Genomic DNA, 19418 nt, shown 5'->3' on the forward strand with positions numbered 1-19418 from the left:
GAGAAGTTGAAGGCTTCACTGATATGACTGTGAAGCTACATGTGTTCCTTGGGGCTTGTCTCACTTGCCCTTGAATCAGATTATTAAACTGTAATGTCAGGTGTCATCTGGTTCTGAACAGAAAATTATTTCCTGGAAAAGAGACTACTAAAATGCTGCAGATCCTCCTTGTTAACTTAATTCTGCCCCCCCCCACAAAAAACCCAGATTTTCTTTGTTCCCCTGTGTTTTGTACAGCCCAGTTGGCATACCAAGAGCCTCAGATTTCAAATAAGAGCAACCATTTGGATATGTCTACCTTATGTGCTGTGTAATAGTGACATCTGTGACTCTGTTGAACTCTTGTCAAACACTCACACATCCCAACTTTAGTTCAATCCAGATACCATATTCAAGGGTTCCTCCTTCCCTTCCTATCAATTTATTTATTGGAACAGTACCCTGCTTTTCTCCTTAAATAGGATCTAGGTTAGCTGACAGTAAGACCTAGTCATCTATATCTATAAATCTGTAAGGGGCGTCCAACAGGACAGCAAAATTCAACCCCCCCCCCAACTAAAATTTAACAAAATTTCTATGCACATACCTCAACCCACAAGGTATGCCGAAATTGATTCAAAATACTGAACAACATAACAACACACTCACAAAAGGACAAAACAACCGAGCATGTGCAATGGCGCAAAGTCCCCGGCACACACGGCCAAACGGCCAACGCACCCTCCGCACCTCCCTCCCCCCTGCCGAAGCCCCACCCACACCCACCAATGCCCCACCCCTGCACTCCTCCTCCTCCCCCACCCCCCTCTGCCAAAGCCCCGCCCACACCCACCAACACCTCCTCCTCTTCCTCCCACCCCCCTCCGCCAAAGCCCCACCCACACCCACCAACACCCCGCCCCTGCACTCCTCCTCCTCCCCCACCCACCTCCACCAAAGCCCCGCCCACACCCACCGACACCCCGCCCCTGCACTCCTCCTCCTCCTCCTCCCACCCCCCTCCGCCAAAGCCCCACCCACACTCACCAATGCCCCGCCCCTGCTTCTCCTCCCCCACCCCCTCCGCCGAAGCCCCGCCCACACCCACCAATGCCCCGCCCCTGCTCCTCCTCCTCCCCCACCCCCTCCGCCGAAGCCCCAAATCAAATTATTTGGACACAAGAACTATCGCACTATTCCAAACAGATTACCCAAATCATCAAAAAGCACTGGCATCTTCTTCAAGATATTCCAGGTTGCCAAAAACCACCCATTTTCGGTAATAGGCGTACTAAAAATATAAGAGACTTGTTAATTCATACAGATTTAACCACGTCTACTACTACACCTAAAAGCACTTTGAGAGGCCATTACCCCTGTGGACGCTGTAAATGTTGTCCGCAATCATGGAAAACTAAGGAGGTACACAACTATAGGAACAAAGTGGGCACCACGCTCAAACATTTTTCCAATTGTAACAGCAGTAATCTTATCTACCTTCTAACATGTGACTGTGGTTTGTGGTATATTGGAAAAACCACAAGACCTCTGAGAATTAGAATTTCTGAACATAAATCTAGAATAAAATGTTTATCCATGGAGTCCCTCCTATATTCACACTTTACACAATACAAACATTCATCCAATTCTCTCAAATTTTGTGCTCTGGAATGCATCACACCAAAACCCCATATGAATTTGGAAGAACTATTATCCCAAAGGGAAATGTTCTGGATCTTTAAGTTGAAAACCCTTTCCCCTCAAGGACTTAACGAGTCACTTAATTTTAGCTGTTTCCTTTAAGTTACCGATTACTCTTTATAAACCTGTGGATGACCCTTCAGAATTACTCGCAGTGTGAATTTACATCAAGCAGAGTCACTTTTTGTATTAGCTACCTGGCATGATGTGAGTATATGTTATATGTTTGATGTATCCATTGTCTTTACTACTGTAACTGTGCTGGAAAATACTTGTTACTCTATGTGATGTTATGTTTTGTTATAGATAAGAGTCTAGAGTTGCTGAATTTATCAACTCCTGAGGAAGGGGATTGCTTTCCCCGAAACAGGGTACAAAAATACCCGGGCACCCCTGTTGAATGCCATTGGGACTTTTTTGAGAAGCAGTGCTCCATTTTTCACTGGACTTGAGTTGGATCTTTTCCATGAAGATTGTTTTGAGAGTGGTGCTTCATCTTCATCATTGTCTTCAGTTTACATATAGCCTCATGACTCTATGCTTACTTTGTTTATATGACTTTTCTCATTGAATGTATCCCTGAAGCCTATACACAGTGGAATCCCTATCCAAACCCAGAACTGTTACGTTTGAGAGCGGTTGCTCCTTTTGATTTCTGTGTACCACTGAATTGAGCTTTGTATTGGGGATTTTGGTAAATAGAACATTATATGTTTTCTTGATAATACACTTTGACATTACACATAGATTGTTTTGTGTCTATTGAACTCTTGTCAAACACTCATACATCCCAACTTTAGTTCAATCCAGATGCCATATTCAAGGGTTCCTCCCTCCCTTCCTATCAATTTATTTATTGGAACAGTACCCTGCTTTTCTCCTTAAATAGGACCTAGGTTAGCTGACAGTAAGACCTAGTCATCTATATCTATAAATCTGTAAGGGGCGTCCAACAGGACAGCAAAACTCACCCCCCCCCAACTAAAATTTAACAAAATTTCTATGCACATACCTCAACCCACAAGGTATGCCGAAATCGATTCAAAATACTGAACAACTTGTTATCAACACACTCACAAAAGGACAAAACAACCGAGCATGCGCAATGGCGCAAAGTCCCCGGCGCACACACATGGCCAAACGGCCAACGCACCCTCTGCACCTCCCTCCCCCCTCCGCCGAATTATTATTATTATTATTAAACTTTATTTGTACCCCGCTAGCATCTCCTGAAGGATCCCGAAGGATCTCCCGAAGCCCCACCCACACCCACCAATGCCCCACCCCTGCACTCCTCCTCCTCCCCCACCCCACTCTGCCAAAGCCCTGCCCACACCCACTGATGGCCCGCCCCTGCACTCCTTCTCCCACCCCCTCTGCCGAAGCCCCGCCCACACCCGCCAACGCCCCGCCCCTGCACACCTCCTCCTCTTCCTCCCACCCCCCTCCACCAAAGCCCCACCCACACCCACCGACACCCCACCCCTGCTCCTCCTCCTCCTCTCCCCACCCACCTCCACCAAAGCCCCGCCCACACCCACCAACACCCCGCCCCTGCACTCCTCCTCCTCCTCCTCCCACCCCCCTCTGCCGAAGCCCCACCCACACCCACCAATGCCCCACCCCTGCCTGCTCCTCCTCCTCTCGCACCCCCCTCTGCCGAAGCCCCGCCCACACCCACCAATGCCCCGCCCCTGCTCCTCCTCCCCACCCCCTCCGCCGAAGCCCCACCCACACCCACCGACGCCCTGCCCCTGCTCCTCCTCCTCCTCCCCCACCCCCCTCCGCCGAAGGAGAGAAGGAAATACAAAAGTGAAAGAAGGCAGGAAAGAGGGAAGGAATGAGAGAAGGAAGGAAGGAAAGAAGGAAGGAAGGAAGAGAAAGAGGGAGGGAAGGGAAGAAGGTAAGAAAGAAAGGTAGAGAGGGAAGGAAAGATAGAAGGAAATGAAAAAAGTGAAAGAAGGAAGGAAAGAGAGGGAAGGAGAGAAGGAAGGAAGCAAGAGGGAGAGAAGGAAAGAAGGAAAGAAAGAAAGGTAGAGAAGGAAGGAGAGAAGGAAATACAAAAGTGAAAGAAGGAAAGAGAGGGAAGGAAGGAGAGAAGGAATGAAAGAGAAAAAGAGGGAGGGAAGGAAGAATGGAACCAAAGAGCAAAGGAATCGAGGAAAGACACAGGTAGAGAAGGAAGAAAGAAGAAGGGAAAGAAAAAAGAGGGTAGGAAGGAGAGAAAGAAAGGAGAGAAAGAGAGAGGGAGGGTTGGCCACAGCAACAGCTAGTTATTCTAATATCTGCAGGGGGACACATTCTGTGCAGTTGGAAAGCAAATCTGGAGTTTGAAAAGGTGTTTGTTTTTCTACATGAAAGTGACAATAAAGGCCTTTATGAGGAATAAAGATAAAATAAATAAATGAGAAAATGTAAAGAAAAAGGAAATTAAAATAACTACTGTTGCATTTCACCCTGCATAAACTGAATTTGAATCATAATTGGGAACGACCCAATAGGTAATCTAATCCAACTATTTCCCACGCAGAAATATACAACTAGAGTACTAATCAGAGAAGGCTGTCCAATCTGTATTTAAAAACCTCCAAAAAAGGACAATCCATAACTTTGTGAGTCAGTATGTAGAACTCTTACTAATGTTTAGGTAGAATCTCTTTTTTTGTAATTTGAATTAGTTCAAGTCTCTGGAGAGATGAAAACAAGCTCACTCCATCTTCTACATGATATCTCTTTAGATATTTCATATCATATCCCTGTTCAATATTTTCTTCTCAAAGCTAAATATATCTAGCCTACTGAGCTATTTCACATAGTCCTGGATTTCAGATCTTTAATCATCTTCGTCACCCTCCTCTGGACATTTTCCAAAAGCACATGTTTCTAAGGCATATGTTATTTGCCTCCAAGTCAATTGTGACTTATGGTGACCCCATCATAGAATTTGCTTGGCAAAATATATTCATCGGAGGTTTAGCATTGCCTTCTTCTTAGGCTGATAGAGTGTGACTTGCCAAGGTCACACAGTGTAGGTTTTCATGGTTGAGCTAAGAATCTAACCTTGATCTCCCTGAGTAATAATTCATTGAAATACTACACTAGTTTATATTAATAATAAGTTATTTGGACTACTGAGTGATTAAAGGGAAAGCAAGCATAAAGACACTTTGGATCTGTGTTCAGCAGGCATTGCCACTGAATTCAGAACTTCTTTTGAACAAGGGTTACAGGATTCATGGATGCGTAGAAAGTCCAATGCTTTATCATCAGATTTTGTAATGACTTTCATCATTACATGCATTTTATCATTTTTGGTTTGCTTCAAAGTGCTGTCACATTTCAGGGACACTGTCTCTATCACTTTATACAATGAACTGAGTGGTAATGCAACATAACAGATGATGCTAGCCAAATGTCTCTTTGGGGCTGCTGCTCTTCTTTTGCACAAGGAAAAAAGATATAGACTAATCTCTAGTAAGAAAGAATACAAATTCAACTGAAACAATTTGCATTAAAACATGTTTAAATTAAAAGCATAATATTGAAAAGTAAAAGTCCCCTTACATAGCAGCCACTATTTCTCAAGAAATTATGGGAATTTGTCAAGACCATGACTGAACAGAACAGATTTGATTGCTGGAGGAAGGACAGGAAGGATGTAATGTACCATCCTTCCTTGGGTAAGAGTTCCAGAGAACAAAAAAAAAGGAGGGAATTTCCTGAGTTCCCATTAGACATTTAAAAGGAATGTTAAGGGACCTCCACCAAAGATCTCAAAGCCCAAGGAGGCCTATATTGGACAGGTTTTGTGAGCCAAAGTCTTACCTCTACAAGGTCACAAGAGAGGGTGGCTTTCCCTGGGCTCTGCAACTCTCTGTACAGTATTATTTATTTATTTGGAAGTTTTATATACCGGTCTTCTCACCTCCAAGGAGGGACTCAGGCCGGTTCACAACATGTGTTCATATACAGTAATATATAAAACAGTACAATGCATCATCATTACACATTAAAATATAAGTACAATAAAAACATCATCATCACATTACACAAGCCAAGTCGTCAGTACAGCCACAATTCATCAGCATCCTTCCATGTGGCCAAGGGTTATTGACTTAATCCTCAAATGCCATATTCCAAAGCCAGGTTTTTGTTAGTTTTCAGTACAATAGATGGATTTGAAATTATGTGCAATGACTACCGGAATGGCCTGCAGTATGATTGCGGATAGCGTGGTTTACAATAGTAATTGTAATGTTTTAAATGTTTTTATGTTTTCTAACTTTGTTTTAAATTTTTGAATTGAAATATTTATTTTACTTGTATATATATTGTTAAAAACAATATATATGTTTTTAAAGCATTGAATTATTGCCTGTGCTGTAAGATGCCTTGAGTCCCCTTTGGGATTGGGAAAGGCGGGATATAAATATAGTCAATAAATAAATATGTCTTGTAGGTTTTGAAGTTGTATCATTTTTAAGGTTGTGAGCCACTTTGCACCTCTGCCTTGAGAGGAAAATTGAGTACAAATTATCACCACCACCATTCACATGCACGCCTATAGAAAAATAGAGGTGGAAGAGACTTTTATACCTGTCATTCGGTTGAATTACAATCAAAAGCAGAAGAGTATGTCAGAATAACAAAACAAAACAAAGAGGGAGAGAAGAACATTTCTGATGGCTATTAGATAAAATAAACTGCCATTCTCAGAGTACTACTGCACAAGTCTTGTGGCAACACAACATTTCTTTGCTTCTGGAAATATCTGCTTGAATATTTGCTGTCACTCATGAGAAAATATTTAAAATGACAAAAGCATTTCTTCCAGCCACTTGTATCTTCTTATTTAAAGTATAATTGCCTAATCTGTTTGAAAGTGTTCTAAATTGTTCTAAATTGTTTTAAGCGTTCACGTTGTTTTAGTTTGTTTTAAAGCTGTTTAACTGAATGTACCCTGAAATCATCTTGTACAGGGTGACTTACAAAAAATAATAATAAAAGGGTTAATGAATGAATAAGTAATTATAAAATAACAGTAAGAAAATAAAAATATTTTTCCTCCCTTTATAATCTCATTGTGTTCCACACTCACTTAGACACATGGATGTTCTCAAGTGGTCAAAATGTTCTCTTGTATAATCACAAATATTTATCCACATTTTGATAAGTTCTTACAGAAGTCTGAACTATTGTTTTTGTGAACTGATACTAAGGCTCCATCTACACTGCAATTATAATGCAGATTGCACTGGATTATATGGTAATGTAGACTCATATAATCCAGTTCAGTACAGTTCAATTTGCATGATATGACTGTGAAGATGGGGCCTAAGATGACTGTTTTCTGGCTTTCACTTGCTTATATAAGTTGAGAATTTCTTATCTCAAAATCTGAAATTATCAACAGCTTTTCTTTCTGATGGCAGAAGTACAGAATTATTTTTTTTAAATGTCTTTTCTGAAGAAAATAAGCACAATTTTCATACATAAACCTCAAGTGAGAAATGATATCCCTTAACATTTCAGGATCTAAAGTTGTGTGTGTATGTGTGTATGTGTGTGTGTGTGGGGGGGGGGGGGGAGGTATTCATTCCTACATATGAGGATGCCTTAGTCAAACTTTTGTATTTCCATTCCAATGTCTATTAATAAGACATTAGTACAAAAATCCTAGTATTCTGAATTTGTTATGAATGTAGATAAAATTCTTCATAGAATCATAGAATTGGAAGAGACCTCATGGGCCATCCAGTCCAACCCCCTGCCAAGAAGCCGGAATATTGCATTCAAAGCACCCCTGACAGATGGTCATCCAGCCTCTGTTTAAAAGCTTCCAAAGAAGGAGCCTCCATTACATTCTGGGGCAGAGAATTCCACTGTTGAACAACTCTCACAGTCAATTTTTTTTCATCCTGCAATTAAAAAATGTTAAGTGAGAAGCACCTCAAAAATGTCTAGGTGGGAGGGAAGATAAAAACCGGGTTGCCATTTTCTTAACACGGATGTCTCAATATGTTGAGACACTCTTTCTCAGGATAGGAATATTTGTGAGGATTTTAGTTTCCCCTAATTAATACCTAGAGCTTCAGAACACCAACCATCTCATTCATTTCTTACAGTAATTGCCAATACGGTTCTGAAATGCAAGTCACCTTGAATTTGGGGGGGGGGGGGGGGGTGAGAAAAATGTGATTATTATGCCATTCACTTTTGCACAAAAAGGTTATTCCTTCTTCAGCAAACTGGTCAGCTTCATTCTAATTTCATAGAATATGCAAGATAACATTCTAATTCAATTATCATATCAGGCCCTAGAACTTTTACACTGACTAAAGAGGCAAAGTCATTGAGTGTCTCTGCAATAAAATATAACACATAAACCTTTTGAATCAAAATAAGAGAATAACAAATTCTTTGTTGATATTATGTGACAGGACTGTACTGTTAAAGTTTCCAGCAGTTAAATACTGGAGATACAACTAGAATCAATTCATTCTTCTGTGGCTTTTCCAGTTGGTTGTCATCGCTATATTCAATCCTAATGGAAATCACCTGCAACTGTTTGTTTTATCTATGATTTGCTTGGGGCTATGTATAACTGATATAGAGATCCTTACACACCCTACCCATTAAAATTCTAGTGATCCTACTAGTGATGTTAACCCCCCCCCCAACATTATAAACATATTCTGTACCATATTCAGGTTATCTCAACTAAACATGAAATTCCAGTGAGGATTTTTCAACCTCTACAAAACCCAATGTCTTTGAGTAAGAATGGGACAAAGAACCATGTTTTTTTTTTCTTTCCTCAGGGTCTCCCTAACTGTTTTAAGCTATTTCAGCACAAAGCAGGACATATCAAGTGTGGGTGGAGCGTTTGTTTAAAATCAAACAACCCATTCTCCTTTCCCCCGGTTCTCAAAAGTACATTTAAGAAAGCAGCAACTATCACTATTTTGGTAAATATCGAAAATGCATAATCACAAACATTCATTTTGTTTCTGTGATTTTCCATGTAAAAACTCATTCTCGTTTTCTTGTCAAAAGTACCACAAAGTATCTCACTCTGTTGTGGGACAAGGGCATGATTTGGCAGTTTAAATCCTACTTAAAAGCATTAAAGCTATGTTTGCAGAAGGATCTCTACATGAAACACAACTGTGCAATTTTTAATAATGTAACAAGAAAGAATGGTCCCCACATTATGATAAAAATCACAGGGCCCTTTCAGAGTTGACTAAATCCCAATTCTCAAGATTTAGTTCCCACCTGCAAGCCAAACCCCAGGCTTTCTTGGGGGGGGGGGGGGGTGTGGCTACATACATCCAGCCACCCCCCAGCCCCCCAACCTCCCCCATCTTCTGATGTGTCATTTCTCACATCAGGGGAGCTCTTTGGAAGGAGCTCAGCTGCCAGCAGGCCTCTCAAGTAAGTTTTTAAAGGGGGGGATGGGGGGGGGGACTGAGATAAGAACCCAAAGAACTGGGATTGCTGTGGGGATTAACCCCTGTAATTGCAGAAGCAATCCTGGAAGTCAATCCCCACAGAGCCCTTTTTCTCACTTCCTGTTGTCTCACTCCCATTCTTAACTATGAGTTGTTTCATTTGTAATTCGGATGTTACAACAATATCCTCTAAGTACCTTGATGAAGGAGTCTTGGGATAGGATATGGTTAAAAAGTTTCTGTAAAAAAATCTTGTATAATCAAAATCTGATTCATTTTCTTTGTTAAGTTATACAAAATTCAGGAATATTTTTTCTCAAAAAATTCAAATGAAATGCTAAAGTCCAAAGAATGGATTGTGAGAATGGGAGGAAAAGGACAAGAGGATAAAAGCAGACAAAGTTATCAGAAGGAGGCATACTGGATTCCCAGCTGAGACATTTTACTTGAGACTTCTGCTGCTTCATGTTTCAAATGCAAAATCATTTCAACATTTGAGAACTGCAGAGGGTCAAATGTGTGAAACATTTAACAACTCAGCTATAAAGACAAGACTTTTGACACAAGCCGCTGGGGAAAGGCAATGATAGAAGTAGAATTTTTCACATGCCATTTCTATTTAAGCACATGTTTGCACACATCTATGTGTTTGAACAAATGAAAGTTAACTATAAAGAAAAATTCAAAATAGAAATGCTTGCAGTTTACAGACAAGCTATATATAATAATATTCTAAAAGATTATATTATATACCGGTACATGATATCACTGAACAAATTGTTCCGACAGACAGGCAAGAAGTATTATAACATTATTTTTTAAAAATCCACAGATTTCTGTACCATCTAGGTAATGTCATTGTCATCAACTGCATGAAGAATTTCTCCAATTATTTTTAATTGCTCTGCATTTGACTGTTCTTTCATAGCATAGGTCAACCTCTTGCAATAGTTCCCCCTCTTAAAGTTGGAAAGAATATTGTAATATACCCAAGGGTATGCAATGTTAGTTCTCCTTGAAAGAACTGCCTTTCCTAGGAAGTATTCCAAGGCCTTAAATGCTGGTATACTATATGACTTTTTGAGCCCACATTTTTCTGCTCAAACAGCCACATTTTTCTGCTCAAACGGCCATTGATAAGACTAAGAAAACGGGTTGTATGGCCAAGATGTGGTCCTAGAAATAGATTTGAAAGACAAGACCTTGTAAAATTACTATTTTGAGGATCCTAAGTTCCTTCTTTATTTATGCTAGCCCTAATGCCATAGTCATGGCCTTCAGGAAGCCTTTTTAGAACATCCAGGAAAACATAGTGCAGCAGGAATGGCATTGTGCAACTTCTGGCATTTCCAAAATTAGGTTTTCTAAACAAGATGCACAGGAAGTGTTTGGGCTTGTTTTAAAATTGAATTCTTATTTCAGGGGTGCATTCACATTGTTGAATAATACAGGTTGACACTACTTTAAATGCCATGCATCAGTGCTATGGAATAATGGGAGTTGTAGTTTATAAGGTTTTTAGCATTCTGTGTCAAAGATTGGATCTATAGAGCCATATAATGCTGTTCCAAATTGAGTTATATGACAGTGTAGATCCAGCCAAAGAGTGCTGGTGCCTCACTAAACTACAATTTCTATCATTGTATTGCATTGGGCTATGGCAGTTAAAGTACAGTAGAGTCCCACTCAGCCAACATAAATGGGCTGGCAGAACATTGGATAAGTGAAAATGTTGGATAATAAGGAGGAATTAAGGAAAAGCCTATTAAATGTGAAATTACGTTATGTTTTTACAAATTAAGCACAAAAACATCATGTTTTACACCAAATCAACAGAAAAAGCAGTTCAATACATGGTAACGATATGTAATAATTACTGTATTTACAAATTTAGCATCAAAACCAAGAACAATTTAACCATCAAGTTAATTAAGATTGTTGTTGCATACATTTAAGTCGTTTTAGACTTAGGGTGACTGTAAATCTAAAATTTAGAGTAGGTGCTGAGGAAATGACCTTGGAAGCTGTATTAGTTTGGTGCCTCTGGTGTAGATGCAACCTGGGAGACTTTCAGCAGTTCAATATAGCTTTAAAACAAAGCAAAGTTTTCCCATAGAATCTTAGGGCCCTTCTACACAAGCACAAAATGCGGTTAGAACTGGCATATTTTTTATGATTCCACACTGTATGGAGGCCACACCACACTGTGACCAGACACCCAAGCTGTGTTGAAGCAGGTTTGGCAGGACAGCGCATTGGCTGGTTTTCCTATGCTACCTACACCCTATTTCAAGAAAAATAGAAATGTGTCCCTTACCATATCTGCAAGGTCTGTACTTCCTGATTCAGCTTCATTCTGAAATTGATTGAGCTTTTGAGAAGTTAACTCCCTCCCCTTCTCCAAAGCTCCCTTGTCTCCAGAACAACAAAGATTCAGGAAGTACAGAGCCAGACTAAAGAGAAAAGAGTAAGGAAGATTTCAGAGAGTGACCATGAATTGAATCAGCAAGTTATAACACATTTTATCATTATTAACCGTATTCTATAAACATTCTCTAAGCACTGTAACCTGTTTATAAATAGCTGGCTGAAAGTTTACAGGAATACGGCATCTAGTGGGCAAAAAAGGAAGGCAGTGCTTGCATATCTGAATTAGTTCTAAGATGGAAGATGTAATTTCTGAAGAAGAGCAATCTAAAATGCAACAGCAAGATGAGAAGAAGGTGTCAAATAAGATGGAAAAAATGGAAGGATGAATTGAGATCCAAATAGAACTACTGCAGAATGGACGCCAGACAGAAATTCAGCAACAAAAAGCACAGTCGGAACAAGAGAAGCCTCAAATTAAACTGGGAGATACTACAGAAGAAGTCTAGTGTTGGGTGAGGATGTTAAATCAAAATTTTGTGAACGGACTTAAGAAGACACAGTTGGATTGGACCTTCAAAGCTAATTCTGAATGCATTTCCGGAAATAAAAAGTTCAAAGAAGTTATTACAGTGGCTGTAAAGAGGAGTCAGGCAGGCTCAATTCTTAAATGGCAATTTGAGGCCCTCGTAAAAACGGATGTCAGGGAAATGATAATTCAGAGAGATTATGAATAGTGGAACTAGACGTTTTTGAAATGATAAAAAGGGATAAACAAAATTTGGCTGTATAAGAAATCAAGAAATGTGATTTTAAATATATTGATTTAAAATATGATTATCTAAAACATATTTAACATATTTAAAATCACATTTCTTGATTTCTTATACAGCCAAACTTTGTTTATCCCTTTCTATCATTTCAAATCTATCTATCTATATAACTATGGACAAACACTTGATATAAGAAATATTGGTTAATAGAGGCCTAGTACCCCCTAAGTTCTTCCTAATGTTCAGGTAGAATCTCCTTTTCTTGTAGTTTGAAGCCATTGCTCCGTGTCCTAGTCTCCAGGGCAGCAGAAAACAAGCTTGCTTCCTCCTCCCTATGACTTCCCCTCACATATTTATAAATGACTATCATGTCTCCTCTCAGTCTTCTCTTCTGCAGGCTAAACATGCTCAGCTCTTTAAGCTACTCCTCATAGGGCTTGTTCTCCAGACCCTTGATCATTTTGGCCGCTGGACACATTTCAGCTTGTCAATATCTCTCTTCAATTGTGGTGCCCAGAATTGGACACAGTATTCCAGGTGTGGTCTAATGAGGCAGAATAGAGGGGTAGCATGACTTCCCTGGATGTAGGCACTAAACTCCTATTGATGCAGGCCAAAATTCATTGGTTTTTTTTTTTGCCACCGCATGACATTGTTGGCTCACGTTTAACTTGTTGTCCATGAGGACTCCAAGATCTTTTTCACATGCACTGCTATCGAGCTAGGAGTCCCCCATTCTGTATCTTTGCATTTCATTTTTTTCTGCCTGAGTGGAGTATCTTGCATTTGTCCCAATTGAACTTCATTTTGTTAGTTTTGGCCCATCTCTCGGTTAAGATCGTTTTGAATTCTGCTCCTGTCTCCTGGAGTATTGGCTATCCCTCCCAATTTGGTATCATCTGCAAACTTGGTGATCATGCATTCTAACCCTTCATCTAGGTCATTAATAAAGATGTTGAACAGGACCGAACCTGAGACCGAACCCTGAGGCACTCCGCTCATCACTTCTTTCCAGGATGAAGAGAAAGCATTGGTGAGCACCCTCTTCATTCATTCATTTAACCAATTACAGATCCACCTAACCTTAATTTTACCTAGCCCACCTAGTTTTGCATAGCCCACATTTTACTAGTTTGTTTGCCAGACGGTAATAGGGGACTTTGTCGAAGGCCTTACTGAAATCCAGGTACGCTACATCCACGGCATTCTCTGCATCTACCCAGCTTGTAACTCTATCAGAAAAAAAAAAGATTAGTCTGGCATGACTTGTTTTTGGTAAATCCATGTTGATTTAGGTTTAAAATAGAGGATAATAATATTCCTCTCTTTGAGGATAGCTCAAACTCAAATTCTTACAAGTATACCAAGTTTCATCCTGAAAGCTGTAAAAATGACAAATAAACAAGCCTCACAGGTTTCCCTATAGGCGCCAATGGACCAAATCCTACCAAAATGAAAATGGAACTCAGGGTTCTGAATTACGAATCTGAATGATTCCCCTCCTAATCTCCCGTAATCTTCCCAAAACAGAACTTTCTAAAGTATATGCATGTATATAACTAAGTTTTTGTAAGGATTGTCTCCTGTGTGTGTGTGTGTGTGTGTGTTGAGGAAAAACACCTGGATAACTGAAGCAATCAAGCTTGAACCACTCCCTGAATGGAGTATAACATGAGGAGTGTTACTAATGGATTTTGGGACTTACTGAACCATTTGCTTCAAGACTTGTCTCCTTGCACCATTGAGGAAGAAGAAGATGCATGGATTTAATGCATAGGACTTTGTGTGAGTTTTACTTCTGCAAATGGACTGAGTTATTTTAAAGGTGGATATTTTTGTGGAGCTGCTTATTTGACTCTGTTACCTAAGAGTAAGTTTTGTTTTTCTCATTTACTTAGCTCATATTTACTCTTTGTGCATGAACAAAGGGCTAGGAAGTCTGGACAGGACTGTACGTTTTCTGGGTTAGGTTTCGTATAAACCGCAACAGGGGACACCCAAAATCAAAATGAAAACAGAATGGGTTTTTGCACACCCCTAATATTTAGTGAAAGGAAATACATTATTTGCAATACATGGGAAAGTTCTTGAAATAACCCCTGTTGTATCTAAGAGTCCTTGGATCATTCTTACAATACAAATTGAGGGTGAAAGCTATTTTAACTGCCATCACTTAATGCTATAAAATCCTGCAGGGTTGTAGTTTAGTGAAGCAACAGCACTCTTTGAAAGAGAGGACCTCTAATGATCTGAAGTCTATGACCACCCTGAGTCCCCCCTTGGGGATGAGAAGGGCGGGGTACAAGTGTATGAAAGAAAGAAAGAAAGAAAGAAAGAAAGACATATGAAAAATATGGAAAGCTCAGCAGAGATCTACGAAAAGACCTGACAATAAATGGGAGTTGAAGCATATCACTGAAGTTTTGAAGGAGTATAGTATAAATAAAGATATACAAATGCTCTGAAAAAGTAGCATTACAATTTTAAATTTTTGGGTAAAATATTAACCATTTACAACTATTTAAAAGCAGAATATAACATTTAACCAGAAATAATAAGGGAAAGGCAAAAGCATGCAGAAAGGAATGTGACTGCATGAGCTGAAAGAACAGTTATCCCCACCCTCCTTTATTAGAATTATGAAACTGTAGTCTGAAAAGGGGATCATGAGAAGTTATCCATGTTATCTAGAAGCCTGAAACTAGGGGTTCCAATTTTGTGGATAATCTCTGTGTGGAATACAGGCATACCACTATATGAAGAGTCAAGGTGCTATCTGTTTTAAAATCTCCTGTGAACTTAATATAACATGTCTTACCATCCTTCAAAAAAGATCTTCTGCAGGGAAAGGGACATCCAGAACAGTGACAAATAGAGGTTACAGAAGTCAGGGGTGGGGATACAAGGAAATATTCTTTCCACATTTTTCCATCAACAGGAATTCTCTGAGCAGAATTGTACCCGCTTTGAGTTGCCTGAGGGCTGAGAAAAGCGGTATATAAATAAAGTAAATAAATAAATACCCAGAGATGGTCTCAATGGTAGAATAAAAATGTAGGCCGCTTTATGCGACCAGACAATAAACTTCAACCAAAGTGCACAAAAGAAAGCCCTTAATGTGCATCAGTGCCCTGGGGTTTGTATAATCACAATCTGGATCTGAAACTGGCTCCAGGATTTCATGTCTATAGTTAGTAATAACACACTTGATGGAAATAAACAAATTCAATTTTATCAAAACATGCATGGTATTGTAACCATTGCAGAAAAATGAAAGTGAAATTCTGGAGACATGTGCAGACACATCTTCTACCACATCTGATTATAGATGGAAGGTTACATGCGTAAGTAACTTCTATGAGTCCCTTCTGAGAAAATAATAATTGCAACAAGAATAATTTGAGCATAGCCTTGTTCCTGATGTGGTAGTTTTGTATATGAAACAGCATTCAATCTATCAATAACAATTGTATCACCTCATTTGCTGTCTGTGTGGCTCTACTTGAGGGAAAAATGAGACAAAAGAAATGGAAAATGGAGTGTGTGTGTGCATGTGTGCGTGTGTGTCTGAAGAACCTGACAAAAATACAGAAGAACCTGATCAAGAGCGAAAGGTTCATGAGACAACTGGATAATAACTTCTCCTTCCACATCTGCTGTAGGTGCAGTTTGCTGTATTCTTTTCATGTATTCACAGATGAAAGTTGGTACCATTTCACAGTAGTTTTAAAGACACTTTCATTTCAGTCCTCTATTTTCAGGTGCTTATAGGTTTTGAAATAAATTACCCTCTAGGCTTGAACTTTCTTCTTCTTATTCTAAGCCCCAAAGGTGGTAACAGTTTCAGGAGAGCTGACAAAATTCCATTTGGCAATTTTTTCAGCGGCTCTGACATGAGGGAGAAAAAGAAATAATAGTGTTTTCTCAGCATGTAAGATATTTTGAAGTCTTTCGCTCTCTTTTCCAGTACAAGGAATAAAAAAAACGTGAACAAATACAAATCTCTCCCTTTTTGAACTGTGATACTTGGCATATATCCAGCTTCATCTAGGGGCAACACAAACTGGGGAAACAACTCAGTCATAAATAGTTTCATGCTCAGACTAGCACACTAGGAGTATACATCCAAAGCCAACTGGGAATTATGAACGCTTACGAGTCTGAAGAAACTCTATCTTCACAATAAAAATTGACCTCTAGATATTTTGGATTACATCTCCCATAACCCTTAATCACTGGATGTGCTGGAATTGACTTTGGAAAATTGACATACAAAATGTTTGAAGAATTTAAATTTCATCATCCCTGTTCTAAACTATGGAAATTTCAAGACGCATCCCATTTCCCCATTTAACACAACTGATGTATACTCCCCTGTAGGCCAGTACTAAATTCCCCTCCCCATTAGCACTGGTTTCCAATCATCAGGGAAAAAAACTTTGTTATTGGCTCTGCCCATATGGCTAGGATAGTCACACATACTGTACAAATACAGGATACCTACCCAGGAAGCTGGCTCTCATGCTGCTGAAAATGAATATGTGTGTGAGAAAACAGACGTTGCTGTTGCTGAGGTGAGTAGCTGCCAATACATGACTGAGCAAGAGCAATCATGCCAGCTGCTATGATGCTTAGATTAAGTATAGCCCAGTTCACACCTTGTTATCTGGGGATTATGAACCTTGCCTAATAAACTATTTCACAGAAATGAGCCTCACAACAATTTGCTTATTTCTTTGCGGAAAAATAAGAGTTATCAGTTTAACAGCACTTGTGTTCATCTTTAGTACACCTTAGAAACAATTCCGAGGCTATTTTTCAAATGTGATCCATTCTTCTTCTTTTACTCACCATTATACAATCTTGATGGAAATAATTTCATGCTGACTCCCATCTCTCTACCTTCACATACCAAACATCACTGTCCTTGGTCTTTCCTCCTTGAATTATACTGCTGAACACAGAAAAAGTCTCATGTTCTTCAACTATTCTTTCAATTTTCCTCTATTGTTGCCAAACTGAATCATGACGAAACTATGCTAGGTTTATCAGCAAACTCCAACAACCTCATAGTATATCCATCTCTAACAGTATTATCCTCAAAGAGGAAAAAAACTCATAGAAATGAACATTTTTCTAACTATAATTTAAATATAACACCAGCATCTCTGTAGTCCTTCTTATATGTATAATGGTGCATCCGATGAAGCAATTTCTTGTTTGTATAAAAATGTAGGTTTCAATAACCTAACTCAGGACTATCTTAACACAGCAGACTGTGTTCTAGGATTCATAGAATTATAGATTTGGGGGAGACCACATGGGCCATCTGGCCAAATCCCCTGCCATGCAGAAACATACAATGAAAGCACCCCAAACAGACTGCCATTTGTATAAATATAAAATTTTAGAGTTAGAAGGAAGCACGAGAGCCATTACATCCACAGCTCACAGGAACTTTGCAAAGTTCTCAAACATTGCTCATGATTTGAAGAGTTTTAAGTTGTGGTGACATTGGTAATTGATATTCTTTCCCCCACTTGGTAAACAACCAGGCCAACCACTATGCTCCCCTTGCTACAACACTTCAACTGCCACCTATCCACACAAAGCTGAAAAACATATGGGAGGTAGGGACAATGCTAATTCTTGCTTTCTTTTTTTTTTGGGGGGGGGGGGGATGAGTATTTTTTCCTGAAATAAAGAGTTTATTTTAATCTTACCTTTTCAATTAAGCATAATTTAAAGGCATAATCAGTCTTACCTTAATAAATCATATCTGATGTTTGTACTCGAATGAAAGTCTGCTTGATAAAAGGCATGATGGTTGGCGACAAAGGTGACATTGGTCCTTCAAAAAAAAATGAAGAAGCAAAGAGATTAAAAATTAGCAAACAGAAAATCCCCCAAACATATATATAGGATATGTGGGAATCCTATGTTGCTTTCATGTTATTTTAAATTGTTTTAAATTGTTGTTTAATTGCTTTTAATTGCTGTTGTTGTTGTTGTTGTTTGGGTATGAAATAATCCCTATTATGGAAGCCAACCTGAGTGCCCTTTGGTCAGGGTGGCTTCTGGTCAAAGGACATTTAGTATAATACAAAGTTTTTAAACTTTGTTTATGGTTTTTACGCATTATAAATATATTCTCAATTTATAGTGTCGATAAATAAAACAAAAGTAGTAAAAGGCAAAGAAAATGAAATGAAAAAACAATTACAATTTTGCATGCCAGAAATTAAAAATAAATAAACAATTACGTACTGCAAAAAGGAAAATTAAGTTGGAACATTTCATGAAAAAGAGCAGAACCAAAGGGACTCAGTTTCTGAACATCTGGAGGCAATCACAACTGATATATATATATATATATATATATATATATATATATCAGGTATGATTAAGAGATGCATATTATATTTGTAAAATGTACACAAAAGACCTTTAATCAATGGAGAAAAAGTATTTAAACCCATACATTAGAAATAATATATACCAAAATATGTATCAATTTCCATGCAGGAAGAGGGAAAAAAAGACCCAGTATCTGATAGGAAACAAATAGGACATGATTACTGACAGGATTTTGAAAAATGCAGTGAAAATGAAACAGATTTGCACATTCCTGCTTTCATGAGGAAATTGTTCAGTTTCTAAGTTATTTTCATCAGCACTGAATCATCCCAGCCATTGCTATGAATATTCTCACTTCTTCCTTTCCTGATAGGTTATGTCCTCCTCTTTTCAACATATGCAAATCAGTATGTTGTCATCATGCTCGGTTGAGTAAGAGCCCAGGCACAAAGGCACTATATTCCCACCATTTCTGTGATGAGTGGTGAGTAAAAGGACTTGATATGTTAGGAGTATAGAATAACTTTGCCTTTGATACTGCTCCAGCATATGCTATTTTAATTCAAAGAGCCTAGGGCTATGTTAGGATGGGAAGAAGGTCATATTCCAAATGCCCCTTGCCCTTTCTGGATGAGAAACCTTCCAGCCATTATTATTTGTATGCCTTCTGCCTGTGATAAGGAACAGCCAGACTGTGTATTCTGTTTTGTATGGCTAGATTGACCCAATTTATGATTTCAAAGAAGGGAACTGATGCTCAGAGCTCACAAAGCATAAAATGTCTCAA

General features: G+C 39.1%; 1 protein-coding gene across 5 annotated transcripts in view; it reads right to left on the reverse strand.

Moving 5' to 3' along the window:
• The window catches only part of LRRC4C (leucine rich repeat containing 4C), a 1028842-nt gene that overhangs the window by 230894 nt on the left and 778530 nt on the right, over positions 1-19418 (reverse strand). For all 5 annotated transcript variants that reach the window (XM_060764599.2, XM_060764573.2, XM_060764590.2 and 2 more), the window contains one exon: positions 18039-18125. The gene's annotated coding sequence lies outside the window, so the exon portion shown is untranslated. The remainder of the gene's footprint in view (positions 1-18038; positions 18126-19418) is intronic.

This window comes from Anolis sagrei, chromosome 1, assembly GCF_037176765.1.
Source record: "Anolis sagrei isolate rAnoSag1 chromosome 1, rAnoSag1.mat, whole genome shotgun sequence".
Classification (NCBI taxonomy): Eukaryota; Metazoa; Chordata; class Lepidosauria; order Squamata; family Dactyloidae; genus Anolis; species Anolis sagrei.